This window comes from Schistocerca americana, chromosome 5 (genome assembly GCF_021461395.2).
Source record: "Schistocerca americana isolate TAMUIC-IGC-003095 chromosome 5, iqSchAmer2.1, whole genome shotgun sequence".
In the NCBI taxonomy this organism is placed as follows: Eukaryota; Metazoa; Arthropoda; class Insecta; order Orthoptera; family Acrididae; genus Schistocerca; species Schistocerca americana.
The window spans coordinates 180,131,178-180,149,409 of record NC_060123.1 but is presented as its reverse complement, the minus strand read 5'-3'; the positions used below and the strand labels follow the sequence as shown (position 1 = coordinate 180,149,409).

General features: G+C 42.9%; 1 protein-coding gene and 1 pseudogene across 1 annotated transcript in view; both read right to left on the bottom strand.

Moving 5' to 3' along the window:
* LOC124616259 overlaps window positions 1-18,232 on the bottom strand; it is a 932,810-nt gene that overhangs the window by 440,075 nt on the left and 474,503 nt on the right. The gene's annotated exons all lie outside the window — the stretch shown is intronic.
* Window positions 17,352-17,469, bottom strand: LOC124617124 (annotated as a pseudogene).

Sequence of the window (18,232 nt, the reverse complement as noted above, 5' to 3'; positions counted from 1 at the left end):
TGGCCCTGTGTGCCTCGGTCGTATGCAGTCCTGATTGTGGCGCTCACCTGCACGGCGCCAAACACGCATACGACCATCATTGGCACCAAGGCAGAAGCGACTCTCATCGCTGAAGACGACACGTCTCCATTCGTCCCTCCATTCACGCCTGTCGCGACACCACTGGAGGCGGGCTGCACGATGTTGGGGCGTGAGCGGAAGACGGCCTAACGGTGTGCGGGACCGTAGCCCAGCTTCATGGAGACGGTTGCGAATGGTCCTCGCCGATACCCCAGGAGCAACAGTGTCCCTAATTTGCTGTGAAGTTGCGGTGCGGTCCCCTACGGCACTGCGTAGGATCCTACGGTCTTGGCGTGCATCCGTGCGTCGCTGTGGTCCGGTCCCAGGTCGACGGGCACGTGCACCTTCCGCCGACCACTGGCGACAACATCTATGTACTGTGGAGACCTCACGCCCCACGTGTTGAGCAATTCGGCGGTACGTCCACCCGGCCTCCCGCATGCCCACTATACGCCCTCGCTCAAAGTCCGTCAACTGCACATACGGTTCACGTCCACGCTGTCGCGGCATGCTACCAGTGTTAAAGACTGCGATGGAGCTCCGTATGCCACGGCAAACTGGCTGACACTGACGGCGGCGGTGCACAAATGCTGCGCAGCTAGCGCCATTCGACGGCCAACACCGCGGTTCCTGGTGTGTCCGCTGTGCCGTGCGTGTGATCATTGCTTGTACAGCCCTCTTGCAGTGTCCGGAGCAAGTATGGTGGGTCTGACACACCGGTATCAATGTGTTCCTTTTTCCATTTCCAGGAGTGTAGTTCGTTGCGTCACTGTGGCGTCCACATCTGCTCAAATTGCTGATCCAGATGCAGTACGATGCACCAGAGCCGCGCCCCCAAGACGATGGTCTTTTCTCTCGGTGTGACCATCTAAACCCCAGGCTTCTTGCAACCTTACATTCCAGTGACCACGACTGCCACTAATCGTCTACAGAGGGTACGTTCCTGCCAAGTCATCTGCATAATCACAGTAGGAACATCCAGCTTCTCGCAACTCTCTTACACGACCTCGTTCAAACTCTGTGAAATGTTAACAAAGGCGTCTTTGAAGTTAAAATCTTCTGGGTTATTAGGCTGCGTCATGTTTCTTCTAAAATGAGCGACGTTTCGACCCCTCTGCTACGATCTTCCTCAGGATCTTCTGGTGTCCACTACTGCTACAACACTCTCAGAGACAAGCGTCGCGTCCTCTTATAAAGCGGGAGTTTGCACGCGTTCGTGCTAGAGAAGTGATAGTATTGGTTAAAGTTCATATGGCTACCATTGGTTGGCCATAGTCACAGGCTAATATTCCCGCTATGATGCAGAAGAAGGGGCGCTATTCTCCTGTGGATACCATTGGCGGCCCATCGTCATTAGACAGAAGGGCACGATTCCACACTTACGCTGGAGAAGCCAGCCGGTGTGGCTGAGCGGTTCTAGGCGCTTCAGTCTGGAACCGTGCGACCACTACGGTCGTAGGTTCGAATCCTGCCTCGGGCATGGATGTGTGTGTTGTCCTTAGGTTAGATTGGTTTAAGTAGCTCTACGTTCTAGGGGACTGATGACTTCAGCTGTTAAATCCCATAGTGCTCAGAGCCATTTTAACCATTTGAACGCTGGAGAAAGGGTTATTGGTTGAAATTCCTGCTACCGCTATTGGTTGGTCGTCATCACTGGCTAGATTCGAAACGGACAGAGCAAGAGATTTTGAACTTTGTTTCAGCCGCATGTGCCGTTCGTGTTCCTTAATGAAACAAAAAGAGAAGTTCGAAAAGCTAGAAGTTAAGGCCTTCAGACTTACATAAAGGCGTCTTTGTTGCCTATCAAGGGATTCTTGACTAATATCTGCTCACCAAGTACAATATCAAACGTTATTAATAGTCGAGACCGTTAGAACCTGTATTTAAAGCTAACCCGACCTGCGTCATCGTAGAGGCACTGCTAGCTCCACTCTTATGCGAGTGGCGCGAAATTAGAACAGGCATCATCTTTCACATGTACAACCACGCCTACTGACATTTGTTTATGTCGCACAACTCCATAGTACTGTGATTCTTTTTCCGTCAGGGTATTTACCGTGTTTGTATCAGTGTGATCAGTGTCTGAAGATACGCCGGCGGGAAGAGCGAACCTAGTAATAAATGAAATAACAGAAGATTTGAGGTGCGTCACTTGTTGATATACAATGATATGCAAAATTTAAGGACGAAAGTAACACTCGCGTGATGCGTTCTGCCAAGTAACATAGCTCCGTGAAACTTGGACTACAAATACGAATTGAAAGAACAGTTACAGTGCAGAAGATAACTAAAAGAAATGTGCAGTGAGACGCAGAGAAATTGCAGTTTTATTCAACGACAATAATTACGATGAAGTCAACGAGATTTGCGAGGGTCCCCTGGACATTACAAATGAGGGACATGGTCTTAATGTGTGATCACTAGGACGGAAATTCATCCTCTGCAACGTGCTCCCATGCTGTCACAAGGCTAGTAAGGATATCTTGTGACATGGTGCTCCAGTCCCCCCCTAGCGCTGTTGACACCCGCTGGATGGTCACAGGCACAAGTATACGTGATGCTGTACGTTTCCCAATGCACCCCACATGCGCTCCACGGAATTTAAGTCGGGGGAACGCTTGGCCAGTCCAGTCGCTGAATATACTTTCGTTCCAAGAGCTCTGTCACCTGCGCTGTTAGATGCTCTATTGCCATCCATAAAAATGAAGTCTGAAAAGACGCACGCGCGGAAGGAGTACAGTGTGTAATAACGTCGACCGGTTAGCGTACCTGGAGGTCAGAACGCCCATGCAGCGGTACGCCTTCCCATACCATAACACCTTGGCTACCAAACCGATCATGTTTCACAATTTTCCTGGATGTATTACGTATCTTCATATGGCGAGAGATGGAAACAGTAATGCATTCAGAAAAAAACTTTGGAGTTTTTAGATGAAGATAACTTTGGTTTTCAGAAGGATATGGATACCAGAAAAGCAGTTACTACATTGCAACTGATATTAGAAACAATACGTTAGAAATATCAAGACAGATTCATAGGATTTATCCACCGGGCAAAGCGCTCCACGAAGTAAAATGGCGCAAAATATTCAAAATTCTGAGAAAAAAAGGAGTAAGCTGTTGGGAAAGATAAAGTTTGTACAGAAACCAAGAGGGAACAAGAAGAATGGGAGAACAAGAACAAAGTGATTCGACTGAAATGGGTGTTACGCAGGGATGTAGTCTTTCGATCCAGGTATTCAGTCTATGAATGGAAGAACAAGTGACGGAAATATAAGATTTAATATGAGGATTAAAATACAGGGTGAGCGATGCCACTGATAAGATATGCTGATGATATTGCTAAGCTCAGTGAAAGTGACGAAGAATTGCAGAACGTGTTGAATCGAATGAACAGTCTAATTAGTGCAGAATACGGATTGTGAGTAAACTGAAGAAAGACTAGTATAAATAATTGTTTAAAATCTTCACTGGCCTACAGCACTAAATCCCAACATATGACCAGCAGTAACATCCTAAGAATATTTGATCACATCTTGACGCAGTGAGTAGCCTCGAAACTACTGATGCGAACGGCAGAAACATAACCGAAACGCTGAAACCCATATCGAAATCTGGTAGTTGTTTTCGGCGCGACAGATAATTTTAGGTTATTGGTAGCGTGATTGCAGGCATAACTTTTTACTATTACCACACATTTTTTCTACAGCATTGCTGCATTCTGAATAAGACGAAACGTGCTGTTCTTTCGTATCAGAGTCCTCTCGAACAAAATAAGCCATGCTGGAGTTGGTTACACTTCCAAATAGATCAAGACAAAGTAAATACGAACACCACGAAATACAGAAGTCCATCTCTTCCTCCTCTTCTTTGTCTGCCTATTTTACCCTCCCCCTCAGCCTGCCTCCTTCTCTATTTCCCCTTCTCTCCCGCCCTCCCTCACCCCCATCTCTCTCTCTCTCTCTTTCCCTCCCTCCCTCCCTCCCTCTCCCTCCCTCTCTCTCTCTCTCTCTCTCTCTCTCTCTCTCTCTCCCTCTCCCTCTCTCTCGCCAGCTCCTCCTCACCATCTATTGCCACTTCTGCCCCCACCTTCTCTTTCCATCACCTCCTTCATCTCTCTCTGTGTCCACCTCCTACTCCCCTCTCTCTATCTACTCTTCCAAGCTCTATGTGCATCTCCTTCTCCCACTTCTCTCTCTCTCTTCATCTCTTCTTCCTTCTCTATCTCCCTTTCCCTCTCTTTCTCTGTCCATCTCCTTCTATCCCCTCTCTCTGCATATTTCTCCTCCCCCTCTCTCTTTCCATCTGCTTCTTCCCTATTCACTCCTCATCCTCCCCCATGTCTCTGACCATCTCCTCCTTGCCTCATTCTTTATCTACTCTTTTCCCCTCTTTCTTTGTTCATCTCCTCCTTCCCCCATGTCACTCTGCCCATCTCCTCCTCCCTCCTTCTCTCTGTCCATCTCCTACACCTCTCTCTGTCCAGCTCTTACTCCCTCTTCTCTCTGTCAATCTCTTCCTCCTCCTCCTGTCTCTTCCTCGCCCTCTCTTTGTCAGACGGTGCACATGTACCAGTTGCTTTGTACAGAGCCAAGCGCCATATTGTTGAGTCCATATATTACTCATTAACACTAAAAGCCTTCACCCTGCATCTTGCAGACTGGCCCTGTGTGTCAAAAAAAAGGAAAAATGTCAGCTACGTAGATTAGAGCATCCACGAATAGTGATGAATAAAAAATTAGTTTAATGTAGTCAGAGAGTAGCAAACTAATATTGATGTCCTGTGTGACGACGCAGAATCTTTGAAGAAGCTATGGACAAAGACTGTAACGTAAAGCCGATAGCAACAACTTTTACTGCTATAAGGATTAAACGTAAAATTCTGTTTTGTTCAAAATGGTTCAAATGGCTCTGAGCACTATGGGACTAAACATCTGTGGTCATCAGTCCCCTAGAACTTAGAACTACTTAAACCTAACTAACCTAAGGACATCACACACATCCATGCCCGAGGCAGGATTCGAACCTGCGACCGTAGCAGTCGCGCGGTTCCGGACTGAGCGCCTAGAACCGCTAGACCACCGCGGGCGGCTTCTGTTTTGTCAGACGTAAATAAGAACCAGAAACATGTCATGAATGCACCCGAGAGAGACGGTGTATGAAAATAAATAAATAAATAATTAAAAAATTAAAAATGGAGCGACATCAATCGTCCAGTCATGTATAATTTTCTTAACAAATAAGATCATTTTCAACATTTTATTGTGGCAGAAATGCAGATGGACAACAATTGCTAAAAATCTGAGAGTCTTTATCGTGTTCTGCGGATTTGAAGTACTCTTTCAGTCATGTTTTCTTATCACAAGTCCACCAACATGGTATAGTGAACCAGTATTTCTGGCACTGCTGGCTCCGACTTTCCATTACCTATTGAGTCTTTTATGCGATGGGAAGGACCGAAATGTGGCCCACTCGAATTGTGCAAAGATGGTACTCAAGATCTTGAAGCGTTCCACATTGTGTTGCAGCCTTCTGTTGTTGATCATGTCAGGAATGTATTGGTTCGTAAAATCTTAACTGCAAAAAAGAGCATTGAGAGCAAATGCCAACGATGCTTTGCAACAAGAATTGTATCTGTTTTAAATAAAGCCCTGGTGTCGCAACGCCAAGGCAGATAGGGAGGAAATTGAAAGTTTCAGGCATATGACATGTTGATCCCTATAGTACAACAACTTGAACGACAAATATCAGTTTCTATCACAGCTCTTTTACATTACTACTGAATAAACAATTTGAGTAACTAATTTCGTTAGTACTTTTGTAGGAGAAATGGATAATATAAAGCATGATAACAATCTACTTACAGAATTCAACTACAAGCAAAACTGAAAACGCTGAGTAACGTTACTAGGCGGGCCTAAATAATTCTTTGCACCGAGAGAACAGCGTGGCCCCAGAACGAAATTAAAACTGTATGGAGGCTTGTGAATGAAGTATCAGGACCGTTGTTGGCACTCCAACGTATTACTTCTTCGCTGTGGAAAAATGAAACAGTTTTTACGTGCATAAAATTCTGGAAAATATATAACAACAACTTCCTGTCTATAATTTACATGTAAAATCGATATTTCATTGGTATTGACGTGTACGCATAACTTTTCAAATATGACGTTCTGAAACAATTACATTCAGCTATTGAAAACAGGAAAGGAGGAAGTGTAAACCACTGGAGAAAAAAATACAGCTTGGGTTTGAAGAAATATCTAGTAGAGTTTTGAAGTTCACTGCACCGTGGGTTGTCTGTCTTTCAGGGATCGACAGTGTCCAGATAGATTGAAATTCTCCTTAGGAAAATCATTTTATAAAACGGCAGAAACTGTTAGTGCCAGAGATTTCGAAGGCTTTCCCGAAAACGAAAATGTACTGCAATAATCGCAATTTGACTTCAGGACTGGAGCATCAAGGGAAAACACAATTTAACTTTTTGAGTGAGATACTTTCGGTAATGAATGTTAACCTGAAGAGAGAATTGTGTTAAAAAATAGCGACCAACAAACAGCGAACAAATATGATTCTCACTTCGATGCTGTAAAAAGAGATGATTGGTACACCGTTCTTTTCTAGGTTAACAGCTTTTCTGAATACGTCAATTATATGTCAACAAAATATGCACAAGATTAAAAAAAAAAATTTTAATTGGAAGGCATAAGTATTGTCCGGAAAGAGTTGGAATGTAATGTAAGCGATTTAGCAGAGAAGAAATTGGTTATTATCAGTGCATGACTTACAGAAAACGGATTATCACTAATTCATAACAAAACGCAATACATACAGTTTCTGAAACAGGAGTTCGTAAAAATACTGTTGTTATTATTTCAGGCTGATCAAACGATCAATGAATCTAAACATTTTAAATTCTTAAAATTGAATATAGAAAAATAGGGTTTCTTGGAACAATCATATTCAACCTATCGTGAAAATGTATGCTACTCTTTACCAATAAGAATAGTATTCGCTGTCGCCGACATTGAAATAAGACAGTGTCTTATCTCGGCTTGTTCTCAGTATTTTTCTCCTATGATATTGTATTTTGTGATATTCTCAGCATTCGTAATGAGTGTTTTGAGGCTACTTGCCATATAAGTCTGCGAAAGTTATGCTCTTTTTTACAGACATCTTGTCTTCATACTCTCCTATTTCTAGAGAAATACTCTCTTCATGGATTTGAGTTTGATAATATGTGCTCAAGGGTACAGAATAAGTTCGAAAAGAGAACGGTTGGCATAAAAACTGTTCGAATTTGAATTATACTATCTTGAGTAACATAGAGCAGTATGTGCGTTATTCTACACGTTCTGTTTTCAATAGGCTTCCAGTAAACCCCACAAAAGTTAGAGATAGAATGAGTTTTTCAATCGTATGGTGAAAGGCTTCCTAATGACAAACTTTTGTCATCAATACCTCGGAATAGTTCAGGGCCTTTAAACGTGATTCGTTTTCGTATTTCTGTATATACTGATGAGCAAAAACGTTATGACTGATTCTGCGTATCACGCATCTGACAGTTTATTGGTAGCTTTTTAAAGGTATGTGGCATTAGTTGTCAACTCAAAGGTCATGTAATTCGCGTAAATAACGGGCTGCTAATTTGCGTACGCGGGGATGGCACGCGATAGCGACCCAGATGGGTTCTATAGGATTTACATCAGGCGAATTTGGTTCACTGTAAAGCTCCATGACCTCTGTAGCACGGTTCTGGCTGCTAGACACGGACAATTATACTGCTGAAAGATGACATCACCGTCGGGGAAGATATCAAGCATGAAGGGATCCAGGTGGTTTGCAGCTGTCCGCGTACCTTCGGCTACTATCACAGGTCCCACGTAAGCGCAGGAGAATGTCTCCCGTAGGATAATGCTTCTCCCACCAGCCTGCGCCCGTGGCGGGCTGCACGTTTCGAGCCGCCATTCACCTCGAACGTATGGACCGACTGCAGTCGTAATTGACGATCTTGTTAGGTCAAGATGTGAACACGTAGGGGTAGTCTGCTGTGGAGCTCCAGCTTCAACGAAGTACGATGAACAGTGTGCTCCAAACCACTTGCGCGTGCAGCAGTACTGTGCTCTTTCGGCAGAGATACCACAGATCACTAACTATCCTACTGTACAGAGCAGACAGGCCTTTGAACACTACGTTCTATGAAGACTCGTGTACATGCAAACGTTTAGCGCCTAGTGGTAGTTTCACTATCCTTCTACCTCTACTCGCATTCGGGAGGACGACGTTTCAAACGACATTGTCTACAAGGACACACCAGCTACATCCGATAATATGCAGCGATGTACTGTACTACTGCGGCCTGCTCGGACATCTCCGCTGAAATGCAAGCACGTGTGCAGCAGCTGTTCCATACCAGACTGAAATCTTGCACTGGCCGCTGCCAGTGATCATTTTGAACACAACCTGTGATAGTCAATTGTCTCTCTAGTGGTCAGAATGCACAAAACTGCACCTGTGCTGTTAGTGTTATTTAGTGTGTGCTGCCACAGGCATTGTACAAGTGTCGGTGTGGGGACTTTTCAAAGTTCGAAATCTCTTAAACGCCTCGCACTAGAATCCTGCAACAAAAACCACTGACATTCTGATTTACCCTACATTTATATTGGTCATGTCAGTAGGCATTGTTCCATTTGAAAAGTGTATGTTTGCAAAAATAATACGCTTTACAAGTATTGTTACAATCTGTTGATTGGCTAAATATACGAGTTCCATTCTGTGAAAACCGCTTATCAATAACACTTTCCGTTCCTGCAATACTCGGGATGCAAGTGTTAAGTGATACTCCTTTATGCATATAATGCTTGATTTGTAAAGAGAGGTACTGTAACCATGACGGGGGTGTTGTTTTGAAATTTAAGCTCCTTAAAACTTTATTTTAACGTTTTCTTTTTGTCAGAGGAACCGGTACGATACGCTTCGGTTCGCCGTACCATTACCTCTGTCAATAGGGTGAATCGCGGAAAACTTTCAACGCACATATTAGGGTAACGGGAAGTTCTATTGATGTACGGCGGGCTCGTATTGTTGGCCAATCAAGAAATTGTGATAATACTTAGAAAGTGTATTTTTGTGCAAATACACTTTTTTAAAAGGAAAAATGCCTGATAACATTAAAAAACAAAAAGTAGCGTAAATTAGTATGGCAGTGGTGTTTGCTGCAGGATTCTACTGCGAGTCCGTTACAAGTTGTCGTATTTTGAAAAATTCCCACTTCTACACTTGTACAATAGTTGTGGTAGCACACACTAAAGAGCAACACAAGTGCATACACTACCCATGCTCGTTTAGTCGATTCCGACTCTCTGTGACCAGATTAACTAAGGCTAATTTCTTCTGCACTGTATTTTCTCCGCAGACTTTCCATGTTGGAATCCATCACTTCCGCGATGTCATTGATTCATATAATCCTTTGCCACCCTCTTCCCCTTTTGCCTTCGATATTCCCAAGCATTTCGTCTTTTCCAGCGGGCAGACCTTCCAGTTGGAATTCTAGTTTTACTTCCTATAACACTGACCTATTCGTTCTCTTCGCCGTCTATGGGACTCCTAGGGGTTTTCTCGAGTACCATAATTTAAGGGAGTCTATTCTACGCCGTTCAGCCTTTCTTATGGGATAGGTTTCACGCGCGAGTGGGCCGTGTTGCTGTTGCCAGCCATCCTACGTTACGGCAACAGACTGCGCTCACTGTACAGAGCTACCGTAGCTGTGGCTCAGAAGGCACGCTCCAGTGGGTCCGCCGGATCCCAATCGACCGTTATCGGCCTGTGACAGAAACTTGCAATTGCGTTGCCAACTTCACGAGGCCCTTGGGGTGGTGTCGACACGTGATACCACACTAAGAGATATTAGGTTTCGTATCGTGAAATACCTGTGGAAATTGATGGTGGACAGAATTTGATATTACAGTCGTTTACGGCAACCAATACAATATAGCTGTAAAGCACAAGTTGATCTAGCTAAATTAAGATTGTAGGAAATTGTATAAGTGATTGTAGTGTTATATTTCCCCTTAACACAGACGCGTGGGATGGCTGCGTGGTCTAGGACGCCTTGCCACGGTTCGCGCGGCTCTCCCTGTGGGAGGTTCGAGTCCTCTCTCGGGCATGGGTGTGTGTGTTATTCTTAGCGTAAGTTAGTTTAAGTTAGATTAAGTAGTTTGTAAGCCTATGGACCGATGGCTTCAGCAGTTTGGTCGCATAGGAACTTACCACACCTTAACATAAGCGTGGAGGGTACAAAAGACTTATTTGGTTCATGAATAGAGACACTTGCGCATTTTAGTGTTGTCATGTGATATTTGCACTTATTGTTGAAATAAGTACATACATCTACATGATATAGAGGATGAAGCACCCAAAACATACACTCCATTAATTCCGTGAACTGTGGAAGATACTGAAATGAGGATTTCGGTCTGCGAGGGATATGCAGAGGGTCAAATAATTCTGTTCTATTTCGAAACACTAAGACTCTTGTCTCAACTGACCTCCTGAAGTAAGTAAGTTTTTTTTAATGAAATGGTATATTATTTTCAGTAACATTCTAAATCCCTTGAAAGGACGAGTACACTGATCAAACTGATTTAATGTTGGTGTCGAAAATTTTTGCAAAAATATCTGAGAAATTTGCTTAGGTTTAGACACAATGCGGTTAGAATCTGCTGCTACGATTAAAACTTTATGCAGAGCTCTCGCTTTAGTTTCCGTCATTCTGTCAAGGTTTTCAACGGTTTTATTGTTTCCTCAAAAGCTCTTCACTTAACATGACTAAATTCAGTTTCAATGTTTTGCCACTAATTTCTTATCCACTATCTGGAAACTCAAAACAGGTCGTACATGTTCAATAAGTATAGTGAAATACAATGAGTTATAGTTTGTATATACTAATAATTTATGTTAACAGTGCGGGCTTTCGAATAACAACCACCCTCCGACACAGAGTTGCAAATATTAAAAGTTTTGGCTGGTTTCGTTGTCTAGGGGCCTGGATACGTAGTTGCCGCATTACGGCACAAATACCGCTGAGTCTACAGTATACGATAAGAATACACACATGAATCGAATGGTCGAAGGTTTCTATCACTCGGCAATTGCGAATTATGAAAGTAACATATAAATTTACAAATTAAAGATTGCAATCACATAAAATCTGCAAGTACTATCTTAACGACTTTAAATGATGAGCACGATAGTAGAAGTACTTTTGAGAATGCAGTATATTTCTGCAAAACACTTATTGGTGTCGATGGTCCAGTAATTTAAATAAAATATAAGTTGAATAACAGGGAAACAATATGTTCATACTTCACGTAATTAGCTATGAACAACAACATATCTCGTGAGATATTCACTTCTAAACGCACACTACGTCTTCACTGCAGAAGCCACGGAAATCACACAAGAGCACAGGTCGGCACTTCCAAGTATTTCTAGCTTCCGCGACCACGAGCGAACTGCTCCACTGTCCAAGGTTTTCCGCCGACTGTGCGACCGTCGCGCTGTACTGTCCGCGTCCAGCACTCACTGCCGTGTCCTGTGCCGTCCTGTCCAGAACTGCCGCACTCTCCCGAACTACCCGGTGTCCTCTCTGGAAACGACACTCCTCCCCAACTTCCACACCACTCTCATAGTAACGAGACGCGCACTGTGATTGGCTAGAGAGCTCCCTCCATGTCTCCAATCCAACTTGTAAGTAAGATGTTTAGGTTTTTATGTTGGTAACGCCACGTAGCGCTCTGTATGAAAATCACTGGCTGTGCTGTGTGCAGTCTATGGCTGGTTTGCATTGTTGTTTGCTGTTGTGGTGTTGGGCAGCTGGATGTGAACAGCGCGTAGCGTTGCTCAGTTGGAGGTGAGCCGCCAGTAGTGGCGGATGTGGGGAGAGAGATGGCGGAGTTTTGAGAGCGGATGATCTGGACGTGTGTCCATCAGAGACAGTAAATTTGTAAGACTGGATGTCATGAACTGATATATATATTATGACGTTTGAACACTATACATTGTTTGTTCTCTATCAAAATCTTTCATTTGCTAACTACGCCTATCAGTAGTTAGTCCCTTCAGTAGTTAGAATCTTTTATTTAGCTGGCAGTAGTGGCTCTCGCTGTATTGCAGTAGTTCGAGTAACGAAGATTTTTGTGAGGTAAGTGATTCATGAAAGGTGTAGGTTATTGTTAGTCAGGACCATTCTTTTGTAGGGATTTTTCAAAGTCAGATTGCGTTGCGCTAAAAATATTGTGTGTCAGTTTAGTGTTGATCAGAATTGGTAAAGAGCGAAATGTGTGAGTACGTTCAGTTCTGCTCAGCTGTTTGAAAATCAAATAATGGAAGAGGTTTATCAGCACATTAAATCAATAAATTTTTCTAAGGGGACGTTTCAAACTTATCCACACAAATATATTGAAACACACACGAAATACTGGATTTACATTTAAACACCTTGAAATTAAATAAATATTCCTACATCTGGACCATAAAGACGCTCTAACACACATTATAAATACATAAACAAATTGTATAAGCATATATCAAAGGAATAGCAACGAAAGGTAGGCCAGTAGCCTAATGTCTATGTGCTTTCTAAAACACAGTAAATATTTAACCAATTTCTTCATGAATAGAATATATCGGATATAAACAAAGACATAGATGAATAATTATATTAATAAGCATGCTGCTACCGTTTTTTCGTGTAACTGTGGAGTACTTATGGCCTGACGCGATCAACAGTAATCGGTCACTTTGACCTCCAATAACTCATGTACTATACAATTACATGCCTGCAATTTATACCAATTTAGGTTTACTCTAATAGATTTCTAAAGACACGTCGGTCGACGAAATCGGATGAACCGTTTAAATTTTGGAAATTCGTTGGCGGGTGTTTCTTGCATAATTTACCGCCAGATACTAAACTTTAAACTAATAAAGATATTGAAAATCTGATTACAGCATCAGAATCATCGTGAAAATAATAGTAATGCACATGTTTCTTCTTGATGTATCATGATTCATCTGGCTACTATTAATTTCTATACGAACTGCGAAATGTCTGCCATTATGGTTTCACAAAGTCCGCCATCTTTGTCACTCCCGGCATACAAGTCTCTTTCATTGACACAGCGTCACCATGGAATTCCCAGCCACGCGGTAGGGCTGAACCCCTCTTGCTTCGGCCAACGTCCGACACCACGTGGCTGCTGCCGGGCCGCAGCTTTAAGGTGCGTCCTGTGCGGCCGCCCCAACTCTGAACATATAATATTTCCCGGGCGCCGCAACTCGCCCGTTACCTCATAACAGCAATCATTGGTAATATTAATGTGTCAATAAACAGAAAATTGAAAATAAGAATTAATTAAAACAACACTATACTAAAGGAATTAACTTCCAAGTGATTATTTCTAGCGTTTATTACTCGACGTGCTGGTGACAGCCTCCTAATAACTTGCCGGCCATCTACAACTATGCCTAGTTCTGAACATATTGTTGGTACACTATTCTGCATTGCCCACACTGCTTGCCTCGACGATCCTCGAGTCTAGGCATACAAGTGTGGGTGACCATAGCGTTCTTTCTTTCTTTCCTTCCTTGTTTTTTAAAAAAAAATTCTTATTCATTTGTATATATCTGTATTTTAAAGTTTCTCTTAACTGAATTTGTATGTACATATGGTTATAATCACCAGTTATTCCACGACAGGTGTGTTGCGAAAGGCACCGATGGCTATCAGAAGTACGATCCGCTGAATTCGTCGCAGTACTGTTTTCTAACTGCTTAGTCGAAGCCGATAAGCCCAGATGCTGGCAGCGAAGGCCACAATGGCGTTGAATACAGCTTCGTACTGTGACTACACTATATGCAACGATGAGTTACAGTCATCAGTACCAGCACCGGCAATGTTATATGTTATTTCGCCGCTTTCTGTCGAAATTTACATGTGTGAAATCCATTTACTAAGCCCTTTTCGATAAATTAGAAGTTAGCATACAGTAACAGTCACAAAAACCGCAGCTGACCTTGTATTTGTATCGCCTGAGGCAGGAAATTTGCATAATTTCAGTATTGTTGTTCTGTCTTCTTCTTGTAACGACGGAGCCTGACATGAGAAATGCGCTTGATGGCGTTTAAACCACAACAGCCGTTCCCTGTGGCTTTGCTTCGCAATTTCAACGTCAAAGCTAACAACTGTTAATTTATTACAAGTCGTGTCAAGTTCTTTTGAATACCGTTAAAAATATTTCATTGTTACACTGAAAATACTTGCTTCAGTATCTCCTCGGTTGATACAGCTGTCAAACTGATTGAACGTGCAATAATAATAATAATAATAATAATAATAATGCGCCCCTCTGCGTATCATCAAACACCGGGCAGCTCGTTTCGATATTCTAAATATTTTACTCGCTATTTTGACACGTGAGCCTACAAATGCTGCACGTATTGTATTTGTTCTTCTAAGTTTCTGTCGTATTCGCTAATTTCTATGTTTTTTTCCAGAGTGTGTTTCAAATCCAAGGAGTTGCTTTATTGTTTGAGAAAACTGTTAATTATTTGTTGAGGAACTCAGACAGCTAATATAATTTTCTCATTAAGAGGTGTAATTCAATTTCGCTGAATAAATGCTCGTAATTCGTGTTAGGAGATGTCGTCCATAGTGGAAAATAACTTTAATAATGACGTAACATCGATCTAGTAATGCACAATATGAGTTTTACAAATATTCCATGTCTATTATTTTGATACTGGATATCGTCGATGGAAGGGAAGTATAACCGAAATTTATTATACTATGCGAAACAGCGTTTCAGATATTACATTCGCAACAGCATCGCAGGAATTCCGTTGTGTGTCCTTATTGCAAGCCACATAGCTGCCGAATTACAATGCAAAACGTGCTGCCAGACTTCGGAAATGTGGAGACGACCACAGACTTGTTTAGGCGTGTTCATTTCCGCCTGGCTACTCCATTTTACTAACGCCGTCTTCTGTGTGAACAAAAAACGTCTGTGGTAGGAACGTTAATAAACATCATTTCATCTGTGGCCAGATCCCCGTCTCATTTCCGCTGGCATCTGCTCCTCATAAATGCAGCTGCTGCGAGAAACTTGTAAAAGGATGCCATGCGGGGCGTAGCTGCTCCGCGGAAGCAAATTAATCCTGTTGACAACAACGGGAATAGGGAACTGTTTTAACTCCATTACGGTGCCGTGCTCCAGACAACCAGAATTACTGTATTTAGAACTCAGTACGAGTTATGTATTCCAAGAAACTTATTAATGATTCAGTTCTCGTTTTTTCAATGTTGTTAAAATTTGAAATTATTACGTGGATTAGAGCTGATGATTTTCCGTAATGTAGTAGTAATATATTCATACGTAGATCACTTTTACAAGGATACTGGAAATGTTATGGTACTACAATTTAGGAACAGCAAAAATAGCGTGATTCATATATATAAGTATTTACATATAAATGTAGTCCGACATGGACGAGGGCGTGGCCTTATAGTGGGGTCCATCGCCGCATTTGCCTGAAGTAATTTAGGGAAACCACGGAAAACTTGAATCAGTCTTTTTTAAACACAGATACATCATTAGATTCATCAACAGAATCGATGAACAACGCCCTAACAACAAATAACAGTAAGACAGAATTTGTATCATTAAGAGGTATTACGTTTGAAACATCCCCTTAGAAAAATTAAGCATGACTGTGCTGGTAAACTTCTACGTCATTTGATTTTCAAACAGCTGAGCAAAACTGAAGGAACTCAAACAGTTTTCTCTTTACTTATTCTGATCGTCACTAAACTGACACACAGTATTTCAGCGCAACGCAGTCTGACTTTCAATAATCCCTACAAAAGAATGGCCCTGACTAACAATAACCTATACTTTTCATGAATCACTTACCTTACAAAAATTTTCGTTACTCGAACTATTGCAATATAGCGAGCGCCAATACTGCCAGCTAAATAAAATATTGTAACTACTGAAGGCACTAACTACTGATAGGCATAGTTTGCAAATGAAAGATTTTGATGGAGAATAAACAATGTATTTACCTTAATAATGTTCAAAAGTCATCATATATACATCAATTCACGACATCCATCTTTACAAATTTCCTTTCCCTGGCGGACACTCGTCCTGATCGTTTGCTCATATTAATATCTCAGAACTCTGGCATCTCTCTCCCCACATCCACCACAGCTGGCGGCTCACCTCCAACTGCACAACGCTATGCGCTGTTCACATCCAATTGCCCAACACTACACAAGCGAATATACCAACAATGAGTCCAACCGGCCACAGATTGCACACAGCGCAGTCAGCTATTTTCATACAGAGCACTAAGTGGCGCTATGAACATAAAAAGCTAAACAGCCTACTTACACGTTCCTTTTCTTATTAACAGTTGTGGATGTTTGCGGATCGCAAACGATCTGTTTGCGAGATAACTGCAACTGCGTGGTCTTGGGCCGCCACTGACACCAACATGGCATATTCTCCTAGTTAGAACAGATTTATTTGCAATGTAAACTATTAAATTAAGTCTCCAATTTAAGGTTAACACACATGATGTTCATGAATCTGCAAGTCAGCAGTGTTTCTCACTGAATGTGCGATTAGGGGTACTAGGTGGTCATACTGGGCCAAAAATTCCTCCAAGGAAACTTGATGGATGGAAGTACGACGGGATCACCAGAATTTGAGGTAGATGAGTTTCTTGCACAATGCTGTGGAGTGTGGTACGCGCATGACAGGGCATTGGCACGTTTTGCTATTGTTGTCAGACGTTACTTAAAGCGCCAACATAGTCGAACAGGCCTTCCTCTACTTCGGTCTCTAATATCTCCTTAGCTTGAGAGAGGACAAGTTTTTCTCTCAACTAATTTTCACATACGGAAAATTAAGAAAGAATTTATTACAACCTGACACACCTTGACTGAGATACTAGAAAGTTAATGACCTGAGCAGATGTTGATAGATCCTGGAAGGGCGCTATAAAAAAAAAGAAAGAAAAGGAAAGCGCTCCATCTTCAGGCTACGAGTGGCCTACCGGGACCATCCGACCACCGAGTCATCCTCGGTGGAGGATGCGGATAGTAGGGGCGTGGGGGTCAGCACACCGCTCTCCCGGTCGTAAGATGGAATTCTTGACCGAAGCCGCTACTATTCGGTCGAGTAGCTCCTCAATTGGCATCACGAGGCTGAGTGCACCCCGAACAATGGCAACAGTGCATGGCGGCCCGGACGGTCACCCATCCAAGTGCCGACCACGCCCTACAGCGCTTAACTTCGGTGACCTCATGGGAACCAGTGTATCCACTGTGGCAAGGCCGTTGCCGCTAAAAGCATGAGGTATTTTTATGATTCTTAGCTCATACAAACGGCTTGGGAGTTGCCGGCCGAAGTGGCCGATCGGTTCTAGGCGCTACAGTCTGGAATCGCGCGACCGATCCGGTCAAAGGCTCGAATCCTGCCTCGGACATGGATGTGTGTGATATCCTGAAGTTAGTTAGGTTTAAGTAGTTCTAAGGGACTGCTAAGAGCCATCTGAACCATCTGTTGGGAGTTGAAATCAATTGGCGGCGAGCCCACCCCTTAGTAAATCTTGCCGGACAGCCCCCCATCCTTACAGGGCAGACAGGGCAGCCCCTCGTCGAGATAGGGATTGCTCTGCTTTGAAATGAGTTTGTGCTGTCGTATGGGAGGGGAAATTTAGGGCCTCTATAGCTCTGTGATTGGCTCAAGGCTGTGTGACAGCGGTGTCGTTCATGCGTTTTGTGAGAAAACGGAATTTTTTTCTAGAGAGGTGCGAAGCATTCAGGTGCAGGCCTTTGGTCTGGTAGGCACTTCTGGTCGAAGCTCTGGCATGTGAGGTTGGTACTTGGAACCTGTCCTGAGACTGAGTTCATTTGCGAGTTGTTTCGACTGTGGAGCCTATGGTTCTTACTGTACCGACAGTATGACTTCAAACGTCTCGCACTACTCATTTGCCGAGGGCACACTTATTCGTTTTTTGTTTACCAGTCTTGACGTTTGGTATCCTTGTGCGCTTTGTCGTACAAGTGAGCCAAACTGGTCCTTGGTACGAATAGGAAACGGGT